We start from the raw sequence: 12,569 nt of genomic DNA, 5'->3' as shown, positions 1-12,569 counted from the left end.
TAAAGTGAAAGAAAAATATGCATGAAAACATATGTGAACCACACAAAATTACATTGTAATCGAACATATCTTGCTTCTTCCTTCCTTTGGTAGTTTGGTTCATTGGTGGTCACCGACTCGTAGTAATGGCAGCACGAGATATTCCCTGCATGTGCAGACGGTGAACCATCTAATGGTAGTATATTCAGTAAGTGGCCGGTGATCCATCTAAGGGAGTAGTAGTACACAACCATTCTGTGAACAATCAATCAAGTTGCTTGTAGTAGCTAGCTAGCTTTGTATGTACAATCAATCAAGCTGCTTGTGCTAGTTAGCTAGCTTTGTATGTTAGGAACACAATAATCAGTCGGATTGAAAGGGAATTATTCACCGATGGGATGGGTTAAAACTCTTAGTAGAGTACATGTAGTTGTTGTAAAACTCAATTCTGAACCATCAAAAGTGCTTCTTGTAAAAAACTCAGAGGTTCTACGCCCCCAGGGTCTTCTTTTTGACCAAGTCAACTCACAAGTTAGTCAGAGAGACAGGGAGACATGGTGGATTCCAGCTGATTTTGGAGCGATACCTGCACGAAGCTCCTCGAACTAAAGAATGCCACAATAGCAAACGTATCAACTCAGTGCTTCACTATTTTCTTTCAAGTCGGCCGCCTATGTAGGAGGGAAGCGAAAGGGAGGAGCGAGGGGAGAAATTTTAAGAAATAAAGCTTTGCTGTGTGCAACATCCATATTTTGCGGGGTTCAATCTTTTTATTTAAAGGCTTTAAACAAAAAAAAACTAAACATCCTAGAAATCAGGACGTGACACAATGCTAAAAACATATGAAGTGGCACCCATATCAAATGTAAGAATAAGGTATCCCTTTCTAATTTAAAAGAGATAAAGAATTCATAATAGTATGATGAATATAAATATGAAAATAAGCTATGAGACACGGATGCCAGATGGCTTGCTATGTTTTGTAGCACCATTCTATTTATCCAAAATTGAGATGCTGAGAAATAGGAGTAAGAACCGAAAAATCAACAAAGCTTAGTAGAAGATATGCAAGTGTTACCTAATTTCAGACCCTCGAGTTGAAACCTTTTTCAGAATGTATAATTCGTCATATTAGGGAATGCCTATCAATGAACTTCTTGTGGTCTGAGTGTCTGACATTGAGAAGCATACGATGGTAAAGCCATTCACCAGATTATCACCTTAACGCATATCCACTAAAGCTTTTGTCGATCTGCAATGTCCTGTTTAAGAAATTAAGACATCAAATTACACATAAGAGATCACTTAAATTCTGTTGTCAAACATCAATTATGTCTCAGGTCCTCATTCAAATTGTAATGGAAAAATTGTCAGAACAAATTAGATAAAATTAAACTATTAAGTACTCATGTCTATATGGTGACCCAAGTAAGGTGGTGAGCAGAGTATGTCAGGGTAACTTTATTTTGTGCTTGTATAAGATCAATAACAAACTACCTACATTTACCATACTTGCGAGATGTCAACGAGCCTCAAATGCAAGCACTGCACTGTCGAGCACACCGGCTGCAGCTAGGAGGCGGACCATGAAATATGTGTAGATGTTTCATCTTCCCAATGGGCCTATATTTAGCCCACTATTTTGCGGTTTTCCTAAAGTAGATAATTAGGCATGGACTTTATCCATTAAATCTCCATCATGTGTGTCAAATTCCAGAACTTGAAGCATGTGTGCCTTTACCTAGCCCCTATGAAATAGCTGGAGAAAGACACACCTGTCAGTGAGAAATAAAATTTTAGTAGTATAAATTTCCAGCCATATCATTCCTACCGTTGACACTTTCAATAGAGATCGGCCGAGGGGCTACAACTGTCTATCAGGCTCAAGAGCCAGCAGCATAAACAACCAGCACATACCGCCAACAGCAAGATCAATGATGCCACACTGGAAGCTAATAGTTTTGGACGACAACATCAGAGATTCATCTTATAAGAGGAACGCGCTTTCTTGTAGGTTTAGCCCAAATTTTGAATTACCAAAGATCTGAATGAGGATAGCTTGAAATTCATCCTTGTTAGCTGAACAGGGTAGTTGGAAGAGTAAATTTGTGACTACCATGCTCCCCGTAAATAACAAACAGTCTGAGTTATAATGAATCCAACATACAGGAAAGATGCAAGTCTCTTGAAAAGAACACTTTCATCAGTTGGATCATTGATACTTGGTGAAGCAATCCACGTAACCTAATTGTTCCTACAAAATTCACATATTAGCACCCTTTTGGACCGAAGACAGATCACCCAAATTTATGTATTACATGTACCTTCAACAATCCCTGTTTCATTGCTTCAGTAGCCAACTCCATCTCCTGCCACACCGAGGGCTGCAGGTCAGAACCAAAGTAGCCTCATCCGGAACGTTCAGAGCGGCACCACCAACTGAATCCTCCATGCTTTCCCTCCTTCGCTCCTCTCTCTTTGTCTTCCACACGGCCAACACACGGCATGGAACAGGAGGCAACTCCTCCATGCTTTCCCTCCTTCGCTCCTCTATCTCTCTGTCTTCCACACAGCCGGCGCGTGAGATGGAACGGGAGGCGACTCCTCGATGCTTTCCCTCCATCACTCCTCTCTCTCTGTCTTCCACACGGTCGGTGCACGAGACAGAATGGGAGGCGACTCCTGCTCCAGCCGGCGCACGGGACGGAACGGGAGGCAACTCCTCCAAATCTAGGTCACAATGGGCGTCTGGTATGGAGCGGCCGTGATGCTTGGAAGTAGTGCAATGAAGGATGGCTCACCACTGCCGCCACCATTGCCGTGAAGCAAGATGTGATCTGTCTCTGTCTCAAGATGTATTGGAGACAAACTTTAATTGATTGCAAGCCCAATACCTAGGTCGCGACATCGATGGCTCGCGGCTGGGCGCTGCCTTGATTGCTCTGCTCTGAGTTGTAAAGGGATCGGACTTTCTTGTTCTATAAGGAAAAAATCAACGAACCGAGGGGGCAGTCCTACGTGTGTGGAGGAGGCAGTGTGGGCCAAAACAAATCAAAGTGAGGGGGAACACGTTCGCATGTGTGGAGTAGGCAGTGCGGGCCGAGCTCAATACCGCAAAAAAATGTCGCGACCACGCTGCTACGTAAGGACCCAGATCCGTGGTGGACCGAGTATGACCCGTGATTAACCTATGGAGAACCATGAAAGCTTGCGTCCTTTAATATTAGCTAAAGATTAATGAAACTACATTGACTTTGGAACATGTTATGCAAAGATTGAAAGCTATGGAAAATAAAATGTCTACCATAGAGCATATTGACAATATAGATAAAAAGATCCATAACCAAGTAACTGAATTTGGCTCAAAGGTAGGAATTACATTAAATATTCCAAAAGAGAAGGAACCAATAATTACTGAGAGGATAGAACAAAGCCCTTCTAGAACTAATAAGTTGGAAGAAGTTATTAATACTTTGGATTCCGCTTTTGCTTCCATTAAAACTATTGAGAGGACTCCTCCTAATAATAATCCGAAGTTCATGTATGTTCCTAAGAATAGAGGAGCCACATCTAGCAAGGGGAATGAAGATCTTAAAATGATTAGTGTGCACCCCTTTTTTATTTAATTGATAAAATGAACCTATCTATGAAAATAAATTCCTTAACTTTATCCCTAGGAGTGTGATTATTCAAAACATAAGTGCTTAGCTTCCTAGGAAGCATGGATGCATAATTAAGGAGTTGGATGTGAAAGATTCAAATACTTGAAACAATGCCTTACGCTTAGCTAGGGGCTAAAACAGTAACGCTTGTTGGCAGGCAACCCAATAGTTACCTTATTTTTCTTGTTTTCTTTTCTATTTTGAGCATTTACACAATTATGCTACCGTTATGATTGTGTTTTTATGTTTTAATTAGTGTTTGGGATGATTTGGTTGATAGTTGACTTGATTATGTTAAAAAAAGAAACTTTTGTGCCCAGTACTGGAATTTCAATAATTTGTTGGAACGTGATAAAATTCTGAAGTTTTTACACATTATTGATATGCAAATTGCCCATGTTGTCCTAATTTTTTTGAGTTTTGTAGTTACAGAAGTATAGTGTCTGTTCAGATGATTATAGACCATTTTGTTTTAGACAAATTCTGTTTCCTATTGCATAGTTTGCTTGTTTTAATGATGCTATGGATTTTATCGGGGGGTATAAGTCATGGAGAAGTTAGAATACAGTGGGTATTATGCAAGAATAAAATATGAATGGGTTCATAACAATACCTAAAGTTTATGATTGGCTTATTATACTAACGGATCTCATGAGGCTTCTGTTGAGTTTTGTGTGTTGAAGTTTTCAAGTTTTCGGCGAGATCACGATGGATGAAGGAATAAGGAGCGGCAAGACACTAAGCTTGGGGATGCCCAAGGAACCCTAAGGTAATATTCAAGGATAGTCAAGCATCTAAGTTTGGGGATGCCCTGGATGGCTAATACGTCTCCAACGTATCTATAAATTTTGATTGTTCCATGCTATTATAGAATAAACCTTGGATGTTTATATGCAATTATATTCTATTTTATATCATTTTCTGGAACTAAGCTATTAACCTAGTGCCTAGTGCCAGTTGATGTTTTTTTGCCAGTTTTTGGTTTTCCAGGAAATCAGTACCAAATGGAGTGCAAATGCTACGAAACTTTTTGATGATTTTTTTCTAGACAAGAAAGACCCTAGAGGCTTCAGGAGGAGACTAGAAGGAAAACAAGGAGACGGTAAGGAAATAGGGCGCGCCCACGGGGTAGGCGCGCCCTGATGCCTTGTGGGCCCCTCATGGCTCTGTCTGACCTAATTCCGCCTCTATAAATTCTCTAAAATTGGGAAACCAACAGAGAGCCACCCAAAATAATTTTTCCACCGCCCCAAGTTTCTGTTCTTCCGCTATCCCATCCGAAGGCCTTTTCCGGTACACTACGAGGGCTTCTACACCATCCTTGCTCCCTTTCGATGATGCATGCGTAGTTCACCAGAGACCTACGAGTCCATAGCTAGTAGGTATATGGATTCTCCTCTCTCTTTGATCTTCAATACAATGTTCTCCTTGATGTTCTTGGAGTTCTATCCATTGTAATCTTATTTTGCGATGTGTCAGTTGGGATCCGATGAATTGTGGCTTTATGATCAGATTATTCATGAATATTAATGGAGTTTTTTGAGCTTTATTATTCATGCTTGTTTTAGCTTTTTATTTATCTCCGATCTATCCATTTGGTTTGGCCAACTAGATTGATTTATCTTCAGTGGGAGAGGTGCTTTGTGATTGTTCAATCCTGTCGTGCTCTACATCCTAGTGATAAGAAGGGACAAGACACATATTTGTATTATCGCAATAAAGGGTAGAATGACGGGGTTTATTCATATTGATTGGGTTTACTTTGTCTACATCATGTCATCTTGCTTAAGGCATTACTCTGTTTTATACTTAATACCGTAGATGCATGCTGGATAGCAGTCAATTGGTGGAGTAATGATAGTAGATGCAGGCAGGAGTTGGTCTGCTTGTCTTGGAAGTGATACCTATATACATGGTCATTGCCTTGAATATCATCATAATTATGTGCTCTTCTATCAATTACCCAACAGTATTTTGTTACCCACTGTACGCTATGTGTTTGAGAGAGAAGCCTCTAGTGAAAACTATGGCCCTCGGGTCTACTTTAATCATATGTAAAAACACAAAAATACCTTGCAACAATTTTATTTCTTTTATTTTGTTTTGCAATTTACTTTATTACCTACCACTACGAGATTTAATCCTTGCAAGTAACCACTGAGGGGATTGACAATCCCCTTATTTGTGTTGGGTGCAAGTATTTGCTTTTGTGTGCATGTGTTGTTCACGAGGCTTTGTGTGATTCTCCTACTGGATTGATAACCTTGGTTCTTAACTGAGGGAAATACATATCTCTATTATACTACATCATCCTCTCCTCTTTGGGGGAATCCCAACACGGCTCACAAGTAGCAGGAAAAATTTCTGGCGCCGTTGCCAGGAAGACATCATCAAAACCTACCAAGTGCGTTTGCACAAACTATCATCTACTTGCTCTTATTATTATTTGCCTTTGCCTCTCGTTTTCATCTCCCCCACTTCTAATTTTTTTGCAAAACACAAAAATATTTTTATTTGCTTGCTTTGTCATTATGTCTCAAGTAAACACTAAGTTATGTGATTTTTCAAATACTAATAATAATGATTTTTTAGTACTCCTATTGCTCCTCCCGCCACTAGTGTGGAGTCATGTGATATTAATGCCGCCGTGCTAAATCTTGTTATGAAAGAACAATTTTCTGGTAGTCCTATGAATATGGTGCATCCCGTCTTAATACTTTCGTTGAATTGTGCGATATGAAAATGAAAAAAAAAGATATGGTAATGACATTTTTTAATTGAAATTATTTCCATTCTCACTAAGAGATCGAGCTAAAACTTCGTTTTCATGATTCTTGGGATAAGTGTAAGGACGCTTTTATTGCCAAGTATTTTTCTCCTGCACATTTCTCTCTCTTAGAATTAAAATTATGAATTCTAAGCAACTTGAGCATGAAAATGTTGCACAGTCTTGGGAGAGAATGAAATTAATGATAAGAAATTGTCCCACTCATGGTTTAAGTCTATGGATGATTATACAAAATTTCTATGTGGGAATAAACTTTGTTTCTGGAAATCTTCTAGACTTTATTGCAGGTGGTACCTTTATGGAAATCACATTGGGAGAAGCTACAAAACTTCTTGATGATATAATGTCAAATTACCCTCAATGGCATACCGAAAAAGCTCCAACTGGTAAGAAATTACTACATTGAGTGATAAAATGGATGCTGTTATGAAAATGGTTGCTAGTAAGAATGCTCAAGTTGATCATAATGATGTGCCATTGTCTACTTTGATTGAGAAAAAAATGATATCGTTGGTGTGAATTTTTTCTCTAGAAATAATTTCAATAACAATGCTTATAGAGGCAATTTTAATCCTAGACCGTATCTTGGAAATTCCTTCAATAATTATGGTAATTCTTATGGAAATTCTTATAATAATAAGATGCTACTGGTCTTGAAAGTAATATTAAAGAAATCATTAATTCTCAAAAGATTTTTAATGCTACCATAGAAGAAAAACTAAATAAAGTTGATGATATGTCTTGGAACATGGATAGAATTGCTCATGATGTGGAAAATCTCAAATCTAATTTTTTTTCCACCTAAGCTTGATATCAATGAGTCCATTAAATATGTCTGCGTCTCCATTAGTGAAAGTAAAGAAAGAACTGCTAGGCTGAGAGCTAAGCGATAATTCCTAGAAAAGGCTATTCCACCCATTTTTTTATGTAATCATGATGAAGATATTAAAATGATTGGTGTCTCACACATAGAATCTTTATTTAGTAATATAAATATTGATGAAAAAGGGACTGGAAATGAGTCAAATTTAGCTAGAAGGTGTCCCAATTTTCTAGAGAGTGATGATCTTAATGATAAAAATAATAAAAGTGGGTTTGGAGAGGTCAAGACTTTAACTAGTGATGTGCAAACTACTTTGGATTACAACAACTTTAATTATGATAGTTGTTCTTTCATTTAGTGTATTTCCTTGTTGCAATCCATGATAAATTCACCCATGCTTATGAACAAAATAAAGCCTTTACTAAACATATTGTAGAAGTTATAATGAAAGCTTTTGAAGAAAAACTAGAGTTGGAGGTTTCAATACCTAGAAAATTGCATGATGAATGAGAACCTACTATTAAAGTAAAGATTAAAGATTATGAATGTAATTCTTGATGTGATTTTGGTGCTAGCATTTCGACTATATCAAAATCTTTATGTGATGTGCTAGGCCTTGTTGATAAGATGAATGTTACCTTAATTTGCACTTAGCAGATTCAACTATTAAGAAACCACTGGGTAGAATAAATGATGTGCTTATTATTGCTAATAGAAATTATGTGCTCGTTGATTTCATTGTGCTTGATATTGAATGTAATCCATATTGCCCTATAATACTTGGCATTTCCTATGAACCATAAGTGCTATTATCGATATGAAAGAAGGAAACATAAGTTTCCAATTACCATTAAAGAAAGAAATGAAACACTTCCCTAGAAATATAATTAATCCACCACATGAATCAATTATGAGTGCCACCTATGAGCTGTAAACTAAGGATGAAAATACTTGAAACTATGCATTACGCCTAGCTAGGGGCGTAAAACAATAGCGCTTGTTGGGAGGCAACCCAATAGTTATCTTAGTTTTCTTGGTTTCTTTCCTTTTTTGCGTTCACACAATTATTCTAATTTTATTATTATGTTTTTATGTTTGAATTAGTGTTTGTGCCAAGTAAAGCATTTAGGTTAATTTTGCTGATAGTTGACTTGATTCTATGAAAAAGCCAAAACTTTTGCGCCTAGTACTGGAATTCTTTAGATTCACTGGAATGTGATAAATCCTGTTTTTTACACATTATTGATATAAAAATTACCCACCTTGTCCTAATTTTTCAGTATTTTGGAGATACAGAAGTATTGCATTTGTTCAGATCATTACAAACCGTTCGGTGTTTGACTAATTCTGTTTTTGTTGCATAGTTTGCTTGTTTTAATGATGCTATGTATTATATCGGTGGGTATAAGTCATGGAGAAGTTAGAATACAATAGGTATTATGCAATAATAAAATATGTATCTATTTATAACAGTACCTAAAATTTATGATTTGCTTGTTATACTAACGGATCTAACGAGGATTCTGTTGAGTTTTGTGTGCTAAACTTTTCTAGTTTTGGGCAAGATCATGACGTATGAAGGAATAAGGAGCAGCAGGACCCTAAGCTTGGGATTCCCAAGGCACCAGAAGGTAATATTCAAGTACCACCAAGCATCTAAGCTTGGGGATGCCCCAGATGGCATCCCCTCTTTTGTCTACAATCCATCGGTATATTACTTGGAGATATATTTTTATTCATCACATGATATATCAGTTTTTCTTGGAGAATCATGTATTATAGTAGTCTTTGTTTTCTTTTTAGTTTGCAAAAATCATTGTTTGATGCTTCTGAGAGGGACACACATTTATTCGCGATTTGTTAGAATACTATATGTGCTTCACTTCTATCTTTTGAGTTAGGTAGTTGTTGTAGTGCTTCACTTATATATTTTAGAGCATGATGGTGGTTATATTTTAAAGAAATAGTTGAACTCTCGTTCTCCACTTATATCCTTTTGATAGTTGGTAATAGTAATGGCAACACGTACGGGTTATAAAATTGGTCTTGATATGATAGGTATACAAGAGGGATATAATAAGTGTCTTCGTTTGCTTGGAGGCCGGGGGCGCATGATGGTTAGCTCCTACCACCCCCCTAGGGGCATGTGTAGTAGTACTTTGCCTCGATTGCTAATAGACTTTCGCAATAAGTATGTGAGATCTTTATGACTAATGTATGTCAATGGCTTATATGCACTCTCATGTTTCCGCAATTTGAAAGCTTCTTCGGTACCGTGCATTGCCCTTTCTCATATCGAGAGTTAGTGCGAACTTTGATGGTGCATCCAAACCCCATGATAGGATATGCTCTATCACACATAAGCCTCCTTATATCTTCCTGAAAACAGCTAGCATACCTAACTATCATGGCATTTCCATAGCCATTCCGAGATATATTTCCATGCAACTTCCACAGTTCTGTTATTATTACATACATCTTCATTGTCATATTGCTTTGCATGATCATATAGCTGTTGTGGCTCAGCCACCGTTCGTCATTATCATACATGTTACGCTAGCATCATTGCACATCCCGGTACACCGCCAAAGGCATTCAAATAGTCACATGTTTCAGTTTTATCGAGTTGTAAGTAAATAGAAGTGTGATGAGCATCATTATCAGAGCATTGTCCTAGTGAGTAAATAAAGTAAAAAAAGGTAACAAAGAGCCCAACAAAAAATTGACAGAAAAAGAGAGAAGGGGCAATGTTACTATCCTTTTTCACACTTGTGCTTCAAAGTAGCACCATGTTTTTCATATAGAGTGTCTCCTATGTTGTCACTTTCATATATTAATGGTAATTTTTCATTATTTGAACTTGGCTTGTATATTTCGACGATGGGCTTCCTCAAATGCCTGAGGTCTTTATGAGCAAGAAAATTGGATGCACACCCACTTAGTTACCAGTTTGAGCTTTAAAACACTTATAGCTCACTAGTGCGCGTCGGTCCTAAACAAACGGTTTTTTACCCCTTTCCGCGATGGCATTTGGAACTGTCGCCAAGTGGGTGTGTGCGATAGGGTGTCCTTCCCACACGACCCAGAAATCGTCGGGGATAGGCCAGACTAGGACCCAGGCTGGGGCCATGTGCGATCGGGTGATGCATCGAAACCCAATCATTCCCGTAGGTATGTACATCCCACACGGTGAATCCTAGAAGTCATTTCCGTAGGTACGTACATCCCACACAGTGAATCCCAGAAATCATTTCCGTAGGTATGTACATCCCACAAGGTAATCCGAGAAAATCATTTCTGTAGGTATGTACATCCCACAAGGTGAATCCCAGAAAAACATTTCTGTTCGTATGTATATCACACATAGTCAATCCAAGGAATATGTTTAAGTTCTTATGTACATCCCACACAGTCAATCCAGGGAAGACGTTTTCGTTCGGACGTAAATCCCACACAGTTTTATGTGTAGGCTCGTGTGTGAAAGGTGTAACTGTCACACACGGTCTTCCTTGGTTAACTGTTTGCTTTTATCAACTATATCACACACGATTTGATGAAGAAAACGGTGTGGCATTGGGCTATTCATCGCAACCGCTTTTCCTGCTAGAACCGTTTGCAAAGGTCCATGACACATTTAGCAGGTTTATTAGTTTACAATTAATAATTCAAGTATTACGCAAATTCACATTTCATATCGAACAGATGTTCTCCAATTTCATATCAGGCACATAAATATATTATAACATCACAGTACGACATATAGCTAGTTCAACTTCATAAGAAACATATATATTCATTTCCCTAATCGAGATCATCCAGGATCGTCTTATCCACCTCTGCTTTCAGTTCAGTAAGAACCCGTGCATCCCGTTTTGCACGGGCCAACTGGGAAAGTGCCTCCTCCTTCGCCAACACCATCTTAGCAAAATCTTTAAAAAAATCTGAGCTCATTCTCCACCTTCAATTTTTTATCCCGCATCTTGAAATATGCTTCAGTGTTGACAAGACTTTCTCTAAGCCTAGATGTGTCCACTTCCTCATACATGCTCCAGAGCTTCGTTAGGCACATCGTCAAAGACCGTGGCCACTCTTGATCAACCCACTCCAAGTAAGAACACTTCTGTTCATCCTATAATATCTAAAACAAGATCAGTAACAATTGTAGGGGAAATGGGTTTATAGCAACATAGAAAATCACCAATGCTTATTTTGAAAAACTGAAGAAACATGTTAATTATGACATATCTTCTCAAAAAGATCAATATGCAAATGAAATAATTGGTACTGAGACAACAAACAAATTCTGGAACATCAGAAGCTATAATTAACTACAACGACGCTACTAGTTCTTACTCATGTACAATAAATAACAAATTGAACATTTTATGAGGAAGGTAAATATAACCGCAACAGCATAGCGACAGTGTTTGGATGACAACAAATTGATACTAACAGGTGTGTACATGCACAAATTTAGTAACATAGAACTAATAGCACTAAAGCCGTCCACTATGTATGCCAAAACTAGTGTAAAGACAACTGTTGCTACATCTCGCACCGGTGCCATGAACTGGTGAGCCGATGCAGCGCAAAAAAAAGGGACCCGGACTCCGGAGCACGTAGTTGCTCCGATGCCCAGTTCCTTCGTGCCATAAAGATTTAGTATTTTACTGCTTGGCTGCTCGGATGTGTGGACCAAAGTTGACTGCACAAACTGCTGAAGCGATGCCAAATAATTTTCTAATGGCACCGCTGATGAGATAGCAACAATTTAAGATACTAGGTACATACAGTGACACTGTCTTTGGATGCGTTTGGTTGAAGGTGTGGTATGAATGGGTTGGGACCGTGATAGTGTCTGAATCACATCTAACAAATGATTTGTAACAACAGAAGAGGGTCTAACCTTCTCTGCACATGCCAGAAACTTCCTCCCAGTGTCCACAGAATCAAACGCAAGGAGCTTCACGCATGGAGATTGATGGTGACAACGAGCAGATAGATCTTTAGCCACCCTGCTCCATTCGTTGCCACTGATGGTCCTAGGGAGCTACGAGAGGAAGAAACGACTCAAATCGACCTCCGGGTAAAAATCCTTCGTTCCAAGTCATAGACCGAGAGAGAGAAGAGAGGCATACCCGGGTGGTGAAGGAGTAGTCGCCAGAGATGTCTTTGAAGAAGACCATGGCGACCCCGGCGATAGGATGCGAGATAGCGAGAGCGAGGAAGCGGCTATAGCTTAGCAAGGAAGGAAGGAAGGAGGAAACAGGGGAAATGTGACTTGTGGTCGGGGAGAAAAGGGGGCGGGGAAGGGGGG

General features: G+C 38.7%; 1 long non-coding RNA gene across 2 annotated transcripts in view; it reads right to left on the bottom strand.

The window, feature by feature from the left end:
* LOC119331249 overlaps positions 1-2,842 on the bottom strand; it is a 3,337-nt gene extending 495 nt beyond the window's left edge. Inside the window, exons 1-3 of one of the 2 annotated variants that reach the window (XR_005160429.1) lie at positions 2,304-2,842; positions 1,811-2,233; positions 53-1,738 (exon numbers count right to left, since the gene is read on the bottom strand). This is a non-coding gene — a long non-coding RNA (uncharacterized LOC119331249). Of the gene's footprint in view, positions 1-52; positions 2,234-2,303 lie in introns of both variants that reach the window. The other variant, XR_005160428.1, reaches the window with a different exon arrangement.
* Between the last annotated feature and the right edge of the window lie 9,727 nt (positions 2,843-12,569).

This window comes from Triticum dicoccoides, chromosome 7A (assembly GCF_002162155.2).
Source record: "Triticum dicoccoides isolate Atlit2015 ecotype Zavitan chromosome 7A, WEW_v2.0, whole genome shotgun sequence".
Taxonomy (NCBI): Eukaryota; Viridiplantae; Streptophyta; class Magnoliopsida; order Poales; family Poaceae; genus Triticum; species Triticum dicoccoides.
This window is presented reverse-complemented; position numbering and strand designations above follow the sequence as displayed.